The following is a 20985-nucleotide window of genomic DNA, read 5'->3' on the forward strand; positions in this document are numbered from 1 at the left end:
TGAGTTTTGGGGAGATTTGTTGCAAAGCATTATCGCAGCAAGAGCTGACTAATACAACGTTCTCCAAATCACTGCCATGTCCACGGCTGCCACCGTGCCTACGTGTAAGGCAACTGTGTCCTCGAACTTTGAGAACTCCTGAATTCTCGGTGCCTCTCCAACACAATGTACGTGGCTAAGGTGTCCCCAGATAACCTCACTAACGTACCACTGAGACCGCCCTAAGCTTTTATTGAACGTAATGCAACGCTCTTTCTATTCGTTCTCTGTTTCTACGTGGGTAAAATGCTTTCCGTCAGTCTAAAAGGATGGAAAATCGGCACAAAACACTCCGTGGATAGTTGTTTTTCACAAAGGAAAATCACAAACGAAACAGGCATTTCGCCGGGTTCAGAGCACTAACGCCCCCTAGTGCCTCTCAATGCCAAGTGGACAGAGGCACTTCATTAAATATCGAATCCCAGCTCTCTCCGCTTGAGAGGGAGAGCAAGCCATTCTCAGGTGGAGGAGGGCTGTTTTCAGCAGCTATCTGCAACGTTCTGTGGACCTGGCCACTGTGTAGCTACAAAGAAACCTTTTGTCTGAGGAACCTAACTAAAGAAACTTGAAAGTGGAGGAAGAGAGAAAGAATGAGACAACACCCTCATCTCGGTGACTCATCCACTTATTCGTTCACTTACCAAATCAAATATCCACTACGCGTAGAGAGTCCTGGGCTGAAAACCCACACAGAACACGGAGACGTACCCCCATTCGCAGGGAGGTTAGGTACCAGAGAGGGAGACAAGATGTAGATTACCTTACGGCAGTTCCGCACATGTCCTGTTAAAGTGTTTGCAGCTCCAGGGGAGAGAAGGGATCCAGAAATCGCTTGGATTCTCAGTGAAGTCTTCCCAGAGAAGGAGGTGCAAAATAGGTGGACTGGAAGAAACAAAAAAATTAACCTCGTGGGTAGATATGAAACGGAGCAGAGGTGCACAGATACTTAGACCCCGTTCTTTCTTGACACGTCTGGAAAGTGAAACTGAAGCCAAATTACGGAGGGCCTTGAGTGTCAGTCTTCGGAGCTTGGCCGTACGGGGTTGACAGCGGGTGCCACGGACGGCTCGGACGAGGGCAAGGGCATAACCCAAGAGCCCTGGGAGGTGTAGGAGAGGTCGCAGCGAGGGAGATAGAAAGGCATGCGATTCTCCGAAGCAGTCACCGTAACCCAGGTGTAAACTCATAAACGGTAGACGCCGAGTAAGGGCGACACAGATGGCAGGGAGGAGTACGAGGGACACTAGAAAGGAAAACGCTCAGGGCTTCACCAGGGATCGGGTGCATTCCTTTCTCCCTCTAACAGAGGTTATCAGTAACCGGGCTAGTCGCTGGGAATCAAGAGTAAGCCAAACAGGCGTGATCTCTTCTTCCTCACGGACCACCACGGGGTAAACTTACCTACCTGAAACTGGATGGGAAAGGCGATGACGGCCATAAGCGAGAGGTGCGTGGTGTCACGTCAGCTACGGTAGGGGGACGTGATGAGCTGAGTAGGTAAGGGGACGCTTTCTTGACCAAGTGACACCTGAGAAGAGATGAGAAGGGTGAGGCGGCATCGGTCAGCTGCAAACTAAACAGAGGGACACTGCCTGCAGAGGGGCAGCACGGGCAATGCGCCGTTGTAAGTATGCAGGCCTGAGAGGAGGCCACTGTGGGCAGGATGACTGAGAATGGAAGGAAGGAGCTGCAAGACGAGGCCGCAGAGATCACGCTCCACCCTGCCCAGGCGATGCCCTGCCCTGCGGACTAGCACACCCAGAGAGAGAGTACCGGTGCACAGCCAGCTGAGAAGCCTGCTCGAGGATGCAAGGCAAGGCTGCTTCTTTCACCAAGAAAGTCTTGCCTGGTAAACTAAACGGCGTATCGATGGAGCGGACACGTGATTGTACATTCTGAAGCAGGCGCCCCACCTTACGGAACGGCGATGGTTCTCAGGGGGGCCGGGCAGGAGCCGCTCCGCGCGTCTGTCCCAGGGACCCACCCGCCTGCGGGACCTCCGGCCGCCTCGCAGGAAGCTACGACGCCCAGCCCCGTGGCTACCTGTGCAGCGAGGTGTACTCCGCGGACGCGTGCCACACACACTTCAAGTGGGAGGGCGGCCTGAGTGGCAAGGCGAGAGGCCGGCCTGCCGCGCGTACCAAGAAGGCGCTCTTCGGCCTGGGCCTAGGTGCTTGCGCCGCCCCCCTGGGCCTACCGGGCTCTGAGGGCCCTGCCCTGGACCCCCTGCCCCCCTGCCCTTGGTTCAGTCACAGCAGAGGTGGCCACACCCACACCCTCTGTGACCTCGGCGTTCCACCCTCCTGCAGCCCCGCCCGCCCCCCCTCCGCCGGTTGCCCTGGGCTACGGAAGCTGCATCCTGGGGCCAGGGGGTTCCCAGGAGGCCAAGGGAAGACACGCTGGCATTAAGTGAGTCGCAGAGGCCTTACGTGGGCTTGTGTGGTTGGGTTCACCTCTTACGTTTCACCGAACTCTGCGAGAAGACAGGGACCTGCAGCCTCACAGTTGGGCTCCACGGTAAGGTGTGCGGGACAGACCTCAAACTGACCCACGGCATGGAGCGACACCCGCCATCGAGAGGTCTACAAGAGAGCCGCTGCAGCTAGCCCACAGGTCCCAGAAAACTAGATGCCTCTTTATGTAAGTGAGTTTTGGGGAGATTTGTTGCAAAGCATTATCGCAGCAAGAGCTGACTAATACAACGTTCTCCAAATCACTGCCATGTCCACGGCTGCCACCGTGCCTACGTGTAAGGCAACTGTGTCCTCGAACTTTGAGAACTCCTGAATTCTCGGTGCCTCTCCAACACAATGTACGTGGCTAAGGTGTCCCCAGATAACCTCACTAACGTACCACCGAGACCGCCCTAAGCTTTTATTGAACGTAATGCAACGCTCTTTCTATTCGTTCTCTGTTTCTACGTGGGTAAAATGCTTTCCGTCAGTCTAAAAGGATGGAAAATCGGCACAAAACACTCTGTGGATAGTTGTTTTTCACAAAGGAAAATCACAAACGAAACAGGCATTTCGCCGGGTGCAGAGCACTAACGCCCCCTAGTGCCTCTCAATGCCAAGTGGACAGAGGCACTTCATTAAATATCGAATCCCAGCTCTCTCCGCTTGAGAGGGAGAGCAAGCCATTCTCAGGTGGAGGAGGGCTGTTTTCAGCAGCTATCTGCAACGTTCTGTGGACCTGGCCACTGTGTAGCTACAAGGAAACCTTTTGTCTGAGGAACCTAACTAAAGAAACTTGAAAGTGGAGGAAGAGAGAAAGAATGAGACAACACCCTCATCTCGGTGACTCATCCACTTATTCGTTCACTTACCAAATCAAATATCCACTACGCGTAGAGAGTCCTGGGCTGAAAACCCGCACAGAACACGGAGACGTACCCCCATTCGCAGGGAGGTTAGGTACCAGAGAGGGAGACAAGATGTAGATTACCTTACGGCAGTTCCGCACATGTCCTGTTAAAGTGTTTGCAGCTCCAGGGGAGAGAAGGGATCCAGAAATCGCTTGGATTCTCAGTGAAGTCTTCCCAGAGAAGGAGGTGCAAAATAGGCGGACTGGAAGAAACAAAAAAATTAACCTCGTGGGTAGATATGAAACGGAGCAGAGGTGCACAGATACTTAGACCCCGTTCTTTCTTGACACGTCTGGAAAGTGAAACTGAAGCCAAATTACGGAGGGCCTTGAGTGTCAGTCTTCAGAGCTTGGCCGTACGGGGTTGACAGCGGGTGCCACGGACGGCTCGGACGAGGGCAAGGGCATAACCCAAGAGCCCTGGGAGGTGTAGGAGAGGTCGCAGCGAGGGAGATAGAAAGGCATGCGATTCTCCGAAGCAGTCACCGTAACCCAGGTGTAAACTCATAAACGGTAGACGCCGAGTAAGGGCGACACAGATGGCAGGGAGGAGTACGAGGGACACTAGAAAGGAAAACGCTCAGGGCTTCACCAGGGATCGGGTGCATTCCTTTCTCCCTCTAACAGAGGTTATCAGTAACCGGGCTAGTCGCTGGGAATCAAGAGTAAGCCAAAGAGGCGTGATCTCTTCTTCCTCACGGACCACCACGGGGTAAACTTACCTACCTGAAACTGGATGGGAAAGGCGATGACGGCCATAAGCGAGAGGTGCGTGGTGTCACGTGAGCTACGGTAGGGGGACGTGATGAGCTGAGTAGGTAAGGGGACGCTTTCTTGACCAAGTGACACCTGAGAAGAGATGAGAAGGGTGAGGCAGCATCGGTCAGCTGCAAACTAAACAGAGGGACACTGCCTGCAGAGGGGCAGCACGGGCCATGCGCCGTTGTAAGTATGCAGGCCTGAGAGGAGGCCACTGTGGGCAGGATGACTGAGAATGGAAGGAAGGAGCTGCAAGACGAGGCCGCAGAGATCACGCTCCACCCTGCCCAGGCGATGCCCTGCCCTGCGGACTAGCACACCCAGAGAGAGAGTACCGGTGCACAGCCAGCTGAGAAGCCTGCTCGAGGATGCAAGGCAAGGCTGCTTCTTTCACCAAGAAAGTCTTGCCTGGTAAACTAAACGGCGTATCGATGGAGCGGACACGTGATTGTACATTCTGAAGCAGGCGCCCCGCCTTACGGAACGGCGACGGTTCTCAGGGGGGCCGGGCAGGAGCCGCTCCGCGCGTCTGTCCCAGGGACCCACCCGCCTGCGGGACCTCCAGCCGCCTCGTAGGAAGCTACGAGGCCCAGCCCCGTGGCTACCTGTGCAGCGAGGTGTACTCCGCGGACGCGTGCCACACACACTTCAAGTGGGAGGGCGGCCTGAGTGGCAAGGCGAGAGGCCGGCCTGCCGCGCGTACCAAGAAGGCGCTCTTCGGCCTGGGCCTAGGTGCTTGCGCCGCCCCCCTGGGCCTACCGGGCTCTGAGGGCCCTGCCCTGGACCCCCTGCCCTCCTGCCCTTGGTTCAGTCACAGCAGAGGTGGCCACACCCACACCCTCTGTGACCTCGGCGTTCCACCCTCCTGCAGCCCCGCCCGCCCCCCCTCCGCCGGTTGCCCTGGGCTACGGAAGCTGCATCCTGGGGCCAGGGGGTTCCCAGGAGGCCAAGGGAAGACACGATGACCTTAAGTGAGTCGCAGAGGCCTTACGTGGGCTTGTGTGGTTGGGTTCACCTCTTACGTTTCACCGAACTCTGCGAGAAGACAGGGACCTGCAGCCTCACAGTTGGGCTCCACGGTAAGGTGTGCGGGACAGACCTCAAACTGACCCACGGCATGGAGCGACACCCGCCATCGAGAGGTCTAAAAGAGAGCCGCTGCAGCTAGCCCACAGGTCCCAGAAAACTAGATGCCTCTTTATGTAAGTGAGTTTTGGGGAGATTTGTTGCAAAGCATTATCGCAGCAAGAGCTGACTAATACAACGTTCTCCAAATCACTGCCATGTCCCCGGCTGCCACCGTGCCTACGTGTAAGGCAACTGTGTCCTCGAACTTTGAGAACTCCTGAATTCTCGGTGCCTCTCCAACACAATGTACGTGGCTAAGGTGTCCCCAGATAACCTCACTAACGTACCACCGAGACCGCCCTAAGCTTTTATTGAACGTAATGCAACGCTCTTTCTATTCGTTCTCTGTTTCTACGTGGGTAAAATGCTTTCCGTCAGTCTAAAAGGATGGAAAATCGGCACAAAACACTCTGTGGATAGTTGTTTTTCACAAAGGAAAATCACAAACGAAACAGGCATTTCGCCGGGTGCAGAGCACTAACGCCCCCTAGTGCCTCTCAATGCCAAGTGGACAGAGGCACTTCATTAAATATCGAATCCCAGCTCTCTCCGCTTGAGAGGGAGAGCAAGCCATTCTCAGGTGGAGGAGGGCTGTTTTCAGCAGCTATCTGCAACGTTCTGTGGACCTGGCCACTGTGTAGCTACAAGGAAACCTTTTGTCTGAGGAACCTAACTAAAGAAACTTGAAAGTGGAGGAAGAGAGAAAGAATGAGACAACACCCTCATCTCGGTGACTCATCCACTTATTCGTTCACTTACCAAATCAAATATCCACTACGCGTAGAGAGTCCTGGGCTGAAAACCCGCACAGAACACGGAGACGTACCCCCATTCGCAGGGAGGTTAGGTACCAGAGAGGGAGACAAGATGTAGATTACCTTACGGCAGTTCCGCACATGTCCTGTTAAAGTGTTTGCAGCTCCAGGGGAGAGAAGGGATCCAGAAATCGCTTGGATTCTCAGTGAAGTCTTCCCAGAGAAGGAGGTGCAAAATAGGCGGACTGGAAGAAACAAAAAAATTAACCTCGTGGGTAGATATGAAACGGAGCAGAGGTGCACAGATACTTAGACCCCGTTCTTTCTTGACACGTCTGGAAAGTGAAACTGAAGCCAAATTACGGAGGGCCTTGAGTGTCAGTCTTCAGAGCTTGGCCGTACGGGGTTGACAGCGGGTGCCACGGACGGCTCGGACGAGGGCAAGGGCATAACCCAAGAGCCCTGGGAGGTGTAGGAGAGGTCGCAGCGAGGGAGATAGAAAGGCATGCGATTCTCCGAAGCAGTCACCGTAACCCAGGTGTAAACTCATAAACGGTAGACGCCGAGTAAGGGCGACACAGATGGCAGGGAGGAGTACGAGGGACACTAGAAAGGAAAACGCTCAGGGCTTCACCAGGGATCGGGTGCATTCCTTTCTCCCTCTAACAGAGGTTATCAGTAACCGGGCTAGTCGCTGGGAATCAAGAGTAAGCCAAACAGGCGTGATCTCTTCTTCCTCACGGACCACGACGGGGTAAACTTACCTACCTGAAACTGGATGGGAAAGGCGATGACGGCCATAAGCGAGAGGTGCGTGGTGTCACGTGAGCTACGGTAGGGGGACGTGATGAGCTGAGTAGGTAAGGGGACGCTTTCTTGACCAAGTGACACCTGAGAAGAGATGAGAAGGGTGAGGCGGCATCGGTCAGCTGCAAACTAAACAGAGGGACACTGCCTGCAGAGGGGCAGCACGGGCCATGCGCCGTTGTAAGTATGCAGGCCTGAGAGGAGGCCACTGTGGGCAGGATGACTGAGAATGGAAGGAAGGAGCTGCAAGACGAGGCCGCAGAGATCACGCTCCACCCTGCCCAGGTGATGCCCTGCCCTGCGGACTAGCACACCCAGAGAGAGAGTACCGGTGCACAGCCAGCTGAGAAGCCTGCTCGAGGATGCAAGGCAAGGCTGCTTCTTTCACCAAGAAAGTCTTGCCTGGTAAACTAAACGGCGTATCGATGGAGCGGACACGTGATTGTACATTCTGAAGCAGGCGCCCCGCCTTACGGAACGGCGACGGTTCTCAGGGGGGCCGGGCAGGAGCCGCTCCGCGCGTCTGTCCCAGGGACCCACCCGCCTGCGGGACCTCCGGCCGCCTCGCAGGAAGCTACGACGCCCAGCCCCGTGGCTACCTGTGCAGCGAGGTGTACTCCGCGGACGCGTGCCACACACACTTCAAGTGGGAGGGCGGCCTGAGTGGCAAGGCGAGAGGCCGGCCTGCCGCGCGTACCAAGAAGGCGCTCTTCGGCCTGGGCCTAGGTGCTTGCGCCGCCCCCCTGGGCCTACCGGGCTCTGAGGGCCCTGCCCTGAACCCCCTGCCCTCCTGCCCTTGGTTCAGTCACAGCAGAGGTGGCCACACCCACACCCTCTGTGACCTCGGCGTTCCACCCTCCTGCAGCCCCGCCCGCCCCCCCTCCGCCGGTTGCCCTGGGCTACGGAAGCTGCATCCTGGGGCCAGGGGGTTCCCAGGAGGCCAAGGGAAGACACGATGGCCTTAAGTGAGTCGCAGAGGCCTTACGTGGGCTTGTGTGGTTGGGTTCACCTCTTACGTTTCACCGAACTCTGTGAGAAGACAGGGACCTGCAGCCTCACAGTTGGGCTCCACGGTAAGGTGTGCGGGACAGACCTCAAACTGACCCACGGCATGGAGCGACACCCGCCATCGAGAGGTCTACAAGAGAGCCGCTGCAGCTAGCCCACAGGTCCCAGAAAACTAGATGCCTCTTTATGTAAGTGAGTTTTGGGGAGATTTGTTGCAAAGCATTATCGCAGCAAGAGCTGACTAATACAACGTTCTCCAAATCACTGCCATGTCCACGGCTGCCACCGTGCCTACGTGTAAGGCAACTGTGTCCTCGAACTTTGAGAACTCCTGAATTCTCGGTGCCTCTCCAACACAATGTACGTGGCTAAGGTGTCCCCAGATAACCTCACTAACGTACCACCGAGACCGCCCTAAGCTTTTATTGAACGTAATGCAACGCTCTTTCTATTCGTTCTCTGTTTCTACGTGGGTAAAATGCTTTCCGTCAGTCTAAAAGGATGGAAAATCGGCACAAAACACTCCGTGGATAGTTGTTTTTCACAAAGGAAAATCACAAACGAAACAGGCATTTCGCCGGGTGCAGAGCACTAACGCCCCCTAGTGCCTCTCAATGCCAAGTGGACAGAGGCACTTCATTAAATATCGAATCCCAGCTCTCTCCGCTTGAGAGGGAGAGCAAGCCATTCTCAGGTGGAGGAGGGCTGTTTTCAGCAGCTATCTGCAACGTTCTGTGGACCTGGCCACTGTGTAGCTACAAGGAAACCTTTTGTCTGAGGAACCTAACTAAAGAAACTTGAAAGTGGAGGAAGAGAGAAAGAATGAGACAACACCCTCATCTCGGTGACTCATCCACTTATTCGTTCACTTACCAAATCAAATATCCACTACGCGTAGAGAGTCCTGGGCTGAAAACCCGCACAGAACACGGAGACGTACCCCCATTCGCAGGGAGGTTAGGTACCAGAGAGGGAGACAAGATGTAGATTACCTTACGGCAGTTCCGCACATGTCCTGTTAAAGTGTTTGCAGCTCCAGGGGAGAGAAGGGATCCAGAAATCGCTTGGATTCTCAGTGAAGTCTTCCCAGAGAAGGAGGTGCAAAATAGGCGGACTGGAAGAAACAAAAAAATTAACCTCGTGGGTAGATATGAAACGGAGCAGAGGTGCACAGATACTTAGACCCCGTTCTTTCTTGACACGTCTGGAAAGTGAAACTGAAGCCAAATTACGGAGGGCCTTGAGTGTCAGTCTTCAGAGCTTGGCCGTACGGGGTTGACAGCGGGTGCCACGGACGGCTCGGACGAGGGCAAGGGCATAACCCAAGAGCCCTGGGAGGTGTAGGAGAGGTCTCAGCGAGGGAGATAGAAAGGCATGCGATTCTCCGAAGCAGTCACCGTAACCCAGGTGTAAACTCATAAACGGTAGACGCCGAGTAAGGGCGACACAGATGGCAGGGAGGAGTACGAGGGACACTAGAAAGGAAAACGCTCAGGGCTTCACCAGGGATCGGGTGCATTCCTTTCTCCCTCTAACAGAGGTTATCAGTAACCGGGCTAGTCGCTGGGAATCAAGAGTAAGCCAAAGAGGCGTGATCTCTTCTTCCTCACGGACCACCACGGGGTAAACTTACCTACCTGAAACTGGATGGGAAAGGCGATGACGGCCATAAGCGAGAGGTGCGTGGTGTCACGTGAGCTACGGTAGGGGGACGTGATGAGCTGAGTAGGTAAGGGGACGCTTTCTTGACCAAGTGACACCTGAGAAGAGATGAGAAGGGTGAGGCGGCATCGGTCAGCTGCAAACTAAACAGAGGGACACTGCCTGCAGAGGGGCAGCACGGGCCATGCGCCGTTGTAAGTATGCAGGCCTGAGAGGAGGCCACTGTGGGCAGGATGACTGAGAATGGAAGGAAGGAGCTGCAAGACGAGGCCGCAGAGATCACGCTCCACCCTGCCCAGGCGATGCCCTGCCCTGCGGACTAGCACACCCAGAGAGAGAGTACCGGTGCACAGCCAGCTGAGAAGCCTGCTCGAGGATGCAAGGCAAGGCTGCTTCTTTCACCAAGAAAGTCTTGCCTGGTAAACTAAACGGCGTATCGATGGAGCGGACACGTGATTTTACATTCTGAAGCAGGCGCCCCGCCTTACGGAACGGCGACGGTTCTCAGGGGGGCCGGGCAGGAGCCGCTCCGCGCGTCTGTCCCAGGGACCCACCCGCCTGCGGGACCTCCGGCCGCCTCGCAGGAAGCTACGACGCCCAGCCCCGTGGCTACCTGTGCAGCGAGGTGTACTCCGCGGACGCGTGCCACACACACTTCAAGTGGGAGGGCGGCCTGAGTGGCAAGGCGAGAGGCCGGCCTGCCGCGCGTACCAAGAAGGCGCTCTTCGGCCTGGGCCTAGGTGCTTGCGCCGCCCCCCTGGGCCTACCGGGCTCTGAGGGCCCTGCCCTGGACCCCCTGCCCCCCTGCCCTTGGTTCAGTCACAGCAGAGGTGGCCACACCCACACCCTCTGTGACCTCGGCGTTCCACCCTCCTGCAGCCCCGCCCGCCCCCCCTCCGCCGGTTGCCCTGGGCTACGGAAGCTGCATCCTGGGGCCAGGGGGTTCCCAGGAGGCCAAGGGAAGACACGCTGGCATTAAGTGAGTCGCAGAGGCCTTACGTGGGCTTGTGTGGTTGGGTTCACCTCTTACGTTTCACCGAACTCTGCGAGAAGACAGGGACCTGCAGCCTCACAGTTGGGCTCCACGGTAAGGTGTGCGGGACAGACCTCAAACTGACCCACGGCATGGAGCGACACCCGCCATCGAGAGGTCTACAAGAGAGCCGCTGCAGCTAGCCCACAGGTCCCAGAAAACTAGATGCCTCTTTATGTAAGTGAGTTTTGGGGAGATTTGTTGCAAAGCATTATCGCAGCAAGAGCTGACTAATACAACGTTCTCCAAATCACTGCCATGTCCACGGCTGCCACCGTGCCTACGTGTAAGGCAACTGTGTCCTCGAACTTTGAGAACTCCTGAATTCTCGGTGCCTCTCCAACACAATGTACGTGGCTAAGGTGTCCCCAGATAACCTCACTAACGTACCACCGAGACCGCCCTAAGCTTTTATTGAACGTAATGCAACGCTCTTTCTATTCGTTCTCTGTTTCTACGTGGGTAAAATGCTTTCCGTCCGTCTAAAAGGATGGAAAATCGGCACAAAACACTCTGTGGATAGTTGTTTTTCACAAAGGAAAATCACAAACGAAACAGGCATTTCGCCGGGTGCAGAGCACTAACGCCCCCTAGTGCCTCTCAATGCCAAGTGGACAGAGGCACTTCATTAAATATCGAATCCCAGCTCTCTCCGCTTGAGAGGGAGAGCAAGCCATTCTCAGGTGGAGGAGGGCTGTTTTCAGCAGCTATCTGCAACGTTCTGTGGACCTGGCCACTGTGTAGCTACAAGGAAACCTTTTGTCTGAGGAACCTAACTAAAGAAACTTGAAAGTGGAGGAAGAGAGAAAGAATGAGACAACACCCTCATCTCGGTGACTCATCCACTTATTCGTTCACTTACCAAATCAAATATCCACTACGCGTAGAGAGTCCTGGGCTGAAAACCCGCACAGAACACGGAGACGTACCCCCATTCGCAGGGAGGTTAGGTACCAGAGAGGGAGACAAGATGTAGATTACCTTACGGCAGTTCCGCACATGTCCTGTTAAAGTGTTTGCAGCTCCAGGGGAGAGAAGGGATCCAGAAATCGCTTGGATTCTCAGTGAAGTCTTCCCAGAGAAGGAGGTGCAAAATAGGCGGACTGGAAGAAACAAAAAAATTAACCTCGTGGGTAGATATGAAACGGAGCAGAGGTTCACAGATACTTAGACCCCGTTCTTTCTTGACACGTCTGGAAAGTGAAACTGAAGCCAAATTACGGAGGGCCTTGAGTGTCAGTCTTCGGAGCTTGGCCGTACGGGGTTGACAGCGGGTGCCACGGACGGCTCGGACGAGGGCAAGGGCATAACCCAAGAGCCCTGGGAGGTGTAGGAGAGGTCGCAGCGAGGGAGATAGAAAGGCATGCGATTCTCCGAAGCAGTCACCGTAACCCAGGTGTAAACTCATAAACGGTAGACGCCGAGTAAGGGCGACACAGATGGCAGGGAGGAGTACGAGGGACACTAGAAAGGAAAACGCTCAGGGCTTCACCAGGGATCGGGTGCATTCCTTTCTCCCTCTAACAGAGGTTATCAGTAACCGGGCTAGTCGCTGGGAATCAAGAGTAAGCCAAAGAGGCGTGATCTCTTCTTCCTCACGGACCACCACGGGGTAAACTTACCTACCTGAAACTGGATGGGAAAGGCGATGACGGCCATAAGCGAGAGGTGCGTGGTGTCACGTGAGCTACGGTAGGGGGACGTGATGAGCTGAGTAGGTAAGGGGACGCTTTCTTGACCAAGTGACACCTGAGAAGAGATGAGAAGGGTGAGGCGGCATCGGTCAGCTGCAAACTAAACAGAGGGACACTGCCTGCAGAGGGGCAGCACGGGCCATGCGCCGTTGTAAGTATGCAGGCCTGAGAGGAGGCCACTGTGGGCAGGATGACTGAGAATGGAAGGAAGGAGCTGCAAGACGAGGCCGCAGAGATCACGCTCCACCCTGCCCAGGCGATGCCCTGCCCTGCGGACTAGCACACCCAGAGAGAGAGTACCGGTGCACAGCCAGCTGAGAAGCCTGCTCGAGGATGCAAGGCAAGGCTGCTTCTTTCACCAAGAAAGTCTTGCCTGGTAAACTAAACGGCGTATCGATGGAGCGGACACGTGATTTTACATTCTGAAGCAGGCGCCCCGCCTTACGGAACGGCGACGGTTCTCAGGGGGGCCGGGCAGGAGCCGCTCCGCGCGTCTGTCCCAGGGACCCACCCGCCTGCGGGACCTCCGGCCGCCTCGCAGGAAGCTACGACGCCCAGCCCCATGGCTACCTGTGCAGCGAGTTGTACTCCGCGGACGCGTGCCACACACACTTCAAGTGGGAGGGCGGCCTGAGTGGCAAGGCGAGAGGCCGGCCTGCCGCGCGTACCAAGAAGGCGCTCTTCGGCCTGGGCCTAGGTGCTTGCGCCGCCCCCCTGGGCCTACCGGGCTCTGAGGGCCCTGCCCTGGACCCCCTGCCCCCCTGCCCTTGGTTCAGTCACAGCAGAGGTGGCCACACCCACACCCTCTGTGACCTCGGCGTTCCACCCTCCTGCAGCCCCGCCCGCCCCCCCTCCGCCGGTTGCCCTGGGCTACGGAAGCTGCATCCTGGGGCCAGGGGGTTCCCAGGAGGCCAAGGGAAGACACGATGGCCTTAAATGAGTCGCAGAGGCCTTACGTGGGCTTGTGTGGTTGGGTTCACCTCTTACGTTTCACCGAACTCTGCGAGAAGACAGGGACCTGCAGCCTCACAGTTGGGCTCCATGGTAAGGTGTGCGGGACAGACCTCAAACTGACCCACGGCATGGAGCGACACCCGCCATCGAGAGGTCTAAAAGAGAGCCGCTGCAGCTAGCCCACAGGTCCCAGAAAACTAGATGCCTCTTTATGTAAGTGAGTTTTGGGGAGATTTGTTGCAAAGCATTATCGCAGCAAGAGCTGACTAATACAACGTTCTCCAAATCACTGCCATGTCCCCGGCTGCCACCGTGCCTACGTGTAAGGCAACTGTGTCCTCGAACTTTGAGAACTCCTGAATTCTCGGTGCCTCTCCAACACAATGTACGTGGCTAAGGTGTCCCCAGATAACCTCACTAACGTACCACCGAGACCGCCCTAAGCTTTTATTGAACGTAATGCAACGCTCTTTCTATTCGTTCTCTGTTTCTACGTGGGTAAAATGCTTTCCGTCAGTCTAAAAGGATGGAAAATCGGCACAAAACACTCTGTGGATAGTTGTTTTTCACAAAGGAAAATCACAAACGAAACAGGCATTTCGCCGGGTGCAGAGCACTAACGCCCCCTAGTGCCTCTCAATGCCAAGTGGACAGAGGCACTTCATTAAATATCGAATCCCAGCTCTCTCCGCTTGAGAGGGAGAGCAAGCCATTCTCAGGTGGAGGAGGGCTGTTTTCAGCAGCTATCTGCAACGTTCTGTGGACCTGGCCACTGTGTAGCTACAAGGAAACCTTTTGTCTGAGGAACCTAACTAAAGAAACTTGAAAGTGGAGGAAGAGAGAAAGAATGAGACAACACCCTCATCTCGGTGACTCATCCACTTATTCGTTCACTTACCAAATCAAATATCCACTACGCGTAGAGAGTCCTGGGCTGAAAACCCGCACAGAACACGGAGACGTACCCCCATTCGCAGGGAGGTTAGGTACCAGAGAGGGAGACAAGATGTAGATTACCTTACGGCAGTTCCGCACATGTCCTGTTAAAGTGTTTGCAGCTCCAGGGGAGAGAAGGGATCCAGAAATCGCTTGGATTCTCAGTGAAGTCTTCCCAGAGAAGGAGGTGCAAAATAGGCGGACTGGAAGAAACAAAAAAATTAACCTCGTGGGTAGATATGAAACGGAGCAGAGGTTCACAGATACTTAGACCCCGTTCTTTCTTGACACGTCTGGAAAGTGAAACTGAAGCCAAATTACGGAGGGCCTTGAGTGTCAGTCTTCGGAGCTTGGCCGTACGGGGTTGACAGCGGGTGCCACGGACGGCTCGGACGAGGGCAAGGGCATAACCCAAGAGCCCTGGGAGGTGTAGGAGAGGTCGCAGCGAGGGAGATAGAAAGGCATGCGATTCTCCGAAGCAGTCACCGTAACCCAGGTGTAAACTCATAAACGGTAGACGCCGAGTAAGGGCGACACAGATGGCAGGGAGGAGTACGAGGGACACTAGAAAGGAAAACGCTCAGGGCTTCACCAGGGATCGGGTGCATTCCTTTCTCCCTCTAACAGAGGTTATCAGTAACCGGGCTAGTCGCTGGGAATCAAGAGTAAGCCAAAGAGGCGTGATCTCTTCTTCCTCACGGACCACCACGGGGTAAACTTACCTACCTGAAACTGGATGGGAAAGGCGATGACGGCCATAAGCGAGAGGTGCGTGGTGTCACGTGAGCTACGGTAGGGGGACGTGATGAGCTGAGTAGGTAAGGGGACGCTTTCTTGACCAAGTGACACCTGAGAAGAGATGAGAAGGGTGAGGCGGCATCGGTCAGCTGCAAACTAAACAGAGGGACACTGCCTGCAGAGGGGCAGCACGGGCCATGCGCCGTTGTAAGTATGCAGGCCTGAGAGGAGGCCACTGTGGGCAGGATGACTGAGAATGGAAGGAAGGAGCTGCAAGACGAGGCCGCAGAGATCACGCTCCACCCTGCCCAGGCGATGCCCTGCCCTGCGGACTAGCACACCCAGAGAGAGAGTACCGGTGCACAGCCAGCTGAGAAGCCTGCTCGAGGATGCAAGGCAAGGCTGCTTCTTTCACCAAGAAAGTCTTGCCTGGTAAACTAAACGGCGTATCGATGGAGCGGACACGTGATTTTACATTCTGAAGCAGGCGCCCCGCCTTACGGAACGGCGACGGTTCTCAGGGGGGCCGGGCAGGAGCCGCTCCGCGCGTCTGTCCCAGGGACCCACCCGCCTGCGGGACCTCCGGCCGCCTCGCAGGAAGCTACGACGCCCAGCCCCATGGCTACCTGTGCAGCGAGGTGTACTCCGCGGACGCGTGCCACACACACTTCAAGTGGGAGGGCGGCCTGAGTGGCAAGGCGAGAGGCCGGCCTGCCGCGCGTACCAAGAAGGCGCTCTTCGGCCTGGGCCTAGGTGCTTGCGCCGCCCCCCTGGGCCTACCGGGCTCTGAGGGCCCTGCCCTGGACCCCCTGCCCCCCTGCCCTTGGTTCAGTCACAGCAGAGGTGGCCACACCCACACCCTCTGTGACCTCGGCGTTCCACCCTCCTGCAGCCCCGCCCGCCCCCCCTCCGCCGGTTGCCCTGGGCTACGGAAGCTGCATCCTGGGGCCAGGGGGTTCCCAGGAGGCCAAGGGAAGACACGATGGCCTTAAATGAGTCGCAGAGGCCTTACGTGGGCTTGTGTGGTTGGGTTCACCTCTTACGTTTCACCGAACTCTGCGAGAAGACAGGGACCTGCAGCCTCACAGTTGGGCTCCACGGTAAGGTGTGCGGGACAGACCTCAAACTGACCCACGGCATGGAGCGACACCCGCCATCGAGAGGTCTAAAAGAGAGCCGCTGCAGCTAGCCCACAGGTCCCAGAAAACTAGATGCCTCTTTATGTAAGTGAGTTTTGGGGAGATTTGTTGCAAAGCATTATCGCAGCAAGAGCTGACTAATACAACGTTCTCCAAATCACTGCCATGTCCCCGGCTGCCACCGTGCCTACGTGTAAGGCAACTGTGTCCTCGAACTTTGAGAACTCCTGAATTCTCGGTGCCTCTCCAACACAATGTACGTGGCTAAGGTGTCCCCAGATAACCTCACTAACGTACCACCGAGACCGCCCTAAGCTTTTATTGAACGTAATGCAACGCTCTTTCTATTCGTTCTCTGTTTCTACGTGGGTAAAATGCTTTCCGTCCGTCTAAAAGAATGGAAAATCGGCACAAAACACTCTGTGGATAGTTGTTTTTCACAAAGGAAAATCACAAACGAAACAGGCATTTCGCCGGGTGCAGAGCACTAACGCCCCCTAGTGCCTCTCAATGCCAAGTGGACAGAGGCACTTCATTAAATATCGAATCCCAGCTCTCTCCGCTTGAGAGGGAGAGCAAGCCATTCTCAGGTGGAGGAGGGCTGTTTTCAGCAGCTATCTGCAACGTTCTGTGGACCTGGCCACTGTGTAGCTACAAGGAAACCTTTTGTCTGAGGAACCTAACTAAAGAAACTTGAAAGTGGAGGAAGAGAGAAAGAATGAGACAACACCCTCATCTCGGTGACTCATCCACTTATTCGTTCACTTACCAAATCAAATATCCACTACGCGTAGAGAGTCCTGGGCTGAAAACCCGCACAGAACACGGAGACGTACCCCCATTCGCAGGGAGGTTAGGTACCAGAGAGGGAGACAAGATGTAGATTACCTTACGGCAGTTCCGCACATGTCCTGTTAAAGTGTTTGCAGCTCCAGGGGAGAGAAGGGATCCAGAAATCACTTGGATTCTCAGTGAAGTCTTCCCAGAGAAGGAGGTGCAAAATAGGCGGACTGGAAGAAACAAAAAAATTAACCTCGTGGGTAGATATGAAACGGAGCAGAGGTTCACAGATACTTAGACCCCGTTCTTTCTTGACACGTCTGGAAAGTGAAACTGAAGCCAAATTACGGAGGGCCTTGAGTGTCAGTCTTCGGAGCTTGGCCGTACGGGGTTGACAGCGGGTGCCACGGACGGCTCGGACGAGGGCAAGGGCATAACCCAAGAGCCCTGGGAGGTGTAGGAGAGGTCGCAGCGAGGGAGATAGAAAGGCATGCGATTCTCCGAAGCAGTCACCGTAACCCAGGTGTAAACTCATAAACGGTAGACGCCGAGTAAGGGCGACACAGATGGCAGGGAGGAGTACGAGGGACACTAGAAAGGAAAACGCTCAGGGCTTCACCAGGGATCGGGTGCATTCCTTTCTCCCTCTAACAGAGGTTATCAGTAACCGGGCTAGTCGCTGGGAATCAAGAGTAAGCCAAACAGGCGTGATCTCTTCTTCCTCACGGACCACCACGGGGTAAACTTACCTACCTGAAACTGGATGGGAAAGGCGATGACGGCCATAAGCGAGAGGTGCGTGGTGTCACGTGAGCTACGGTAGGGGGACGTGATGAGCTGAGTAGGTAAGGGGACGCTTTCTTGACCAAGTGACACCTGAGAAGAGATGAGAAGGGTGAGGCGGCATCGGTCAGCTGCAAACTAAACAGAGGGACACTGCCTGCAGAGGGGCAGCACGGGCAATGCGCCGTTGTAAGTATGCAGGCCTGAGAGGAGGCCACTGTGGGCAGGATGACTGAGAATGGAAGGAAGGAGCTGCAAGACGAGGCCGCAGAGATCACGCTCCACCCTGCCCAGGCGATGCCCTGCCCTGCGGACTAGCACACCCAGAGAGAGAGTACCGGTGCACAGCCAGCTGAGAAGCCTGCTCGAGGATGCAAGGCAAGGCTGCTTCTTTCACCAAGAAAGTCTTGCCTGGTAAACTAAACGGCGTATCGATAGAGCGGACACGTGATTTTACATTCTGAAGCAGGCGCCCCGCCTTACGGAACGGCGACGGTTCTCAGGGGGGCCGGGCAGGAGCCGCTCCGCGCGTCTGTCCCAGGGACCCACCCGCCTGCGGGACCTCCGGCCGCCTCGCAGGAAGCTACGACGCCCAGCCCCGTGGCTACCTGTGCAGCGAGGTGTACTCCGCGGACGCGTGCCACACACACTTCAAGTGGGAGGGCGGCCTGAGTGGCAAGGCGAGAGGCCGGCCTGCCGCGCGTACCAAGAAGGCGCTCTTCGGCCTGGGCCTAGGTGCTTGCGCCGCCCCCCTGGGCCTACCGGGCTCTGAGGGCCCTGCCCTGGACCCCCTGCCCTCCTGCCCTTGGTTCAGTCACAGCAGAGGTGGCCACACCCACACCCTCTGTGACCTCGGCGTTCCACCCTCCTGCAGCCCCGCCCGCCCCCCCTCCGCCGGTTGCCCTGGGCTACGGAAGCTGCATCCTGGGGCCAGGGGGTTCCCAGGAGGCCAAGGGAAGACACGATGGCCTTAAGTGAGTCGCAGAGGCCTTACGTGGGCTTGTGTGGTTGGGTTCACCTCTTACGTTTCACCGAACTCTGCGAGAAGACAGGGACCTGCAGCCTCACAGTTGGGCTCCACGGTAAGGTGTGCGGGACAGACCTCAAACTGACCCACGGCATGGAGCGACACCCGCCATCGAGAGGTCTACAAGAGAGCCGCTGCAGCTAGCCCACAGGTCCCAGAAAACTAGATGCCTCTTTATGTAAGTGAGTTTTGGGGAGATTTGTTGCAAAGCATTATCGCAGCAAGAGCTGACTAATACAACGTTCTCCAAATCACTGCCATGTCCACGGCTGCCACCGTGCCTACGTGTAAGGCAACTGTGTCCTCGAACTTTGAGAACTCCTGAATTCTCGGTGCCTCTCCAACACAATGTACGTGGCTAAGGTGTCCCCAGATAACCTCACTAACGTACCACCGAGACCGCCCTAAGCTTTTATTGAACGTAATGCAACGCTCTTTCTATTCGTTCTCTGTTTCTACGTGGGTAAAATGCTTTCCGTCCGTCGAAAAGGATGGAAAATCGGCACAAAACACTCTGTGGATAGTTGTTTTTCACAAAGGAAAATCACAAACGAAACAGGCATTTCGCCGGGTGCAGAGCACTAACGCCCCCTAGTGCCTCTCAATGCCAAGTGGACAGAGGCACTTCATTAAATATCGAATCCCAGCTCTCTCCGCTTGAGAGGGAGAGCAAGCCATTCTCAGGTGGAGGAGGGCTGTTTTCAGCAGCTATCTGCAACGTTCTGTGGACCTGGCCACTGTGTAGCTACAAGGAAACCTTTTGTCTGAGGAACCTAACTAAAGAAACTTGAAAGTGGAGGAAGAGAGAAAGAATGAGACAACACCCTCATCTCGGTGACTCATCCACTTATTCGTTCACTTACCAAATCAAATATCCACTACGCGTAGAGAGTCCTGGGCTGAAAACCCGCACAGAACACGGAGACGTACCCCCATTCGCAGGGAGGTTAGGTACCAGAGAGGGAGACAAGATGTAGATTACCTTACGGCAGTTCCGCACATGTCCTGTTAAAGTGTTTGCAGCTCCAGGGGAGAGAAGGGATCCAGAAATCGCTTGGATTCTCAGTGAAGTCTTCCCAGAGAAGGAGGTGCAAAATAGGCGGACTGGAAGAAACAAAAAAATTAACCTCGTGGGTAGATATGAAACGGAGCAGAGGTTCACAGATACTTAGACCCCGTTCTTTCTTGACACGTCTGGAAAGTGAAACTGAAGCCAAATTACGGAGGGCCTTGAGTGTCAGTCTTCGGAGCTTGGCCGTACGGGGTTGACAGCGGGTGCCACGGACGGCTCGGACGAGGGCAAGGGCATAACCCAAGAGCCCTGGGAGGTGTAGGAGAGGTCGCAGCGAGGGAGATGGAAAGGCATGCGATTCTCCGAAGCAGTCACCGTAACCCAGGTGTAAACTCATAAACGGTAGACGCCGAGTAAGGGCGACACAGATGGCAGGGAGGAGTACGAGGGACACTAGAAAGGAAAACGCTCAGGGCTTCACCAGGGATCGGGTGCATTCCTTTCTCCCTCTAACAGAGGTTATCAGTAACCGGGCTAGTCGCTGGGAATCAAGAGTAAGCCAAACAGGCGTGATCTCTTCTTCCTCACGGACCACCACGGGGTAAACTTACCTACCTGAAACTGGATGGGAAAGGCGATGACGGCCATAAGCGAGAGGTGCGTGGTGTCACGTGAGCTACGGTAGGGGGACGTGATGAGCTGAGTAGGTAAGGGGACGCTTTCTTGACCAAGTGACACCTGAGAAGAGATGAGAAGGGTGAGGCGGCATCGGTCAGCTGCAAACTAAACAGAGGGACACTGCCTGCAGAGGGGCAGCACGGGCCATGCGCCGTTGTAAGTATGCAGGCCTGAGAGGAGGCCACTGTGGGCAGGATGACTGAGAATGGAAGGAAGGAGCTGCAAGACGAGGCCGCAGAGATCACGCTCCACCCTGCCCAGGCGATGCCCTGCCCTGCGGACTAGCACACCCAGAGAGAGAGTACCGGTGCACAGCCAGCTGAGAAGCCTGCTCGAGGATGCAAGGCAAGGCTGCTTCTTTCACCAAGAAAGTCTTGCCTGGTAAACTAAACGGCGTATCGATGGAGCGGACACGTGATTTTACATTCTGAAGCAGGCGCCCCGCCTTACGGAACGGCGACGGTTCTCAGGGGGGCCGGGCAGGAGCCGCTCCACGCGTCTGTCCCAGGGACCCACCCGCCTGCGGGACCTCCGGCCGCCTCGCAGGAAGCTACGACGCCCAGCCCCGTGGCTACCTGTGCAGCGAGGTGTACTCCGCGGACGCGTGCCACACACACTTCAAGTGGGAGGGCGGCCTGAGTGGCAAGGCGAGAGGCCGGCCTGCCGCGCGTACCAAGAAGGCGCTCTTCG

This window comes from Stenella coeruleoalba (genome assembly GCF_951394435.1).
Source record: "Stenella coeruleoalba genome assembly, chromosome: 1".
Taxonomy (NCBI): Eukaryota; Metazoa; Chordata; class Mammalia; order Artiodactyla; family Delphinidae; genus Stenella; species Stenella coeruleoalba.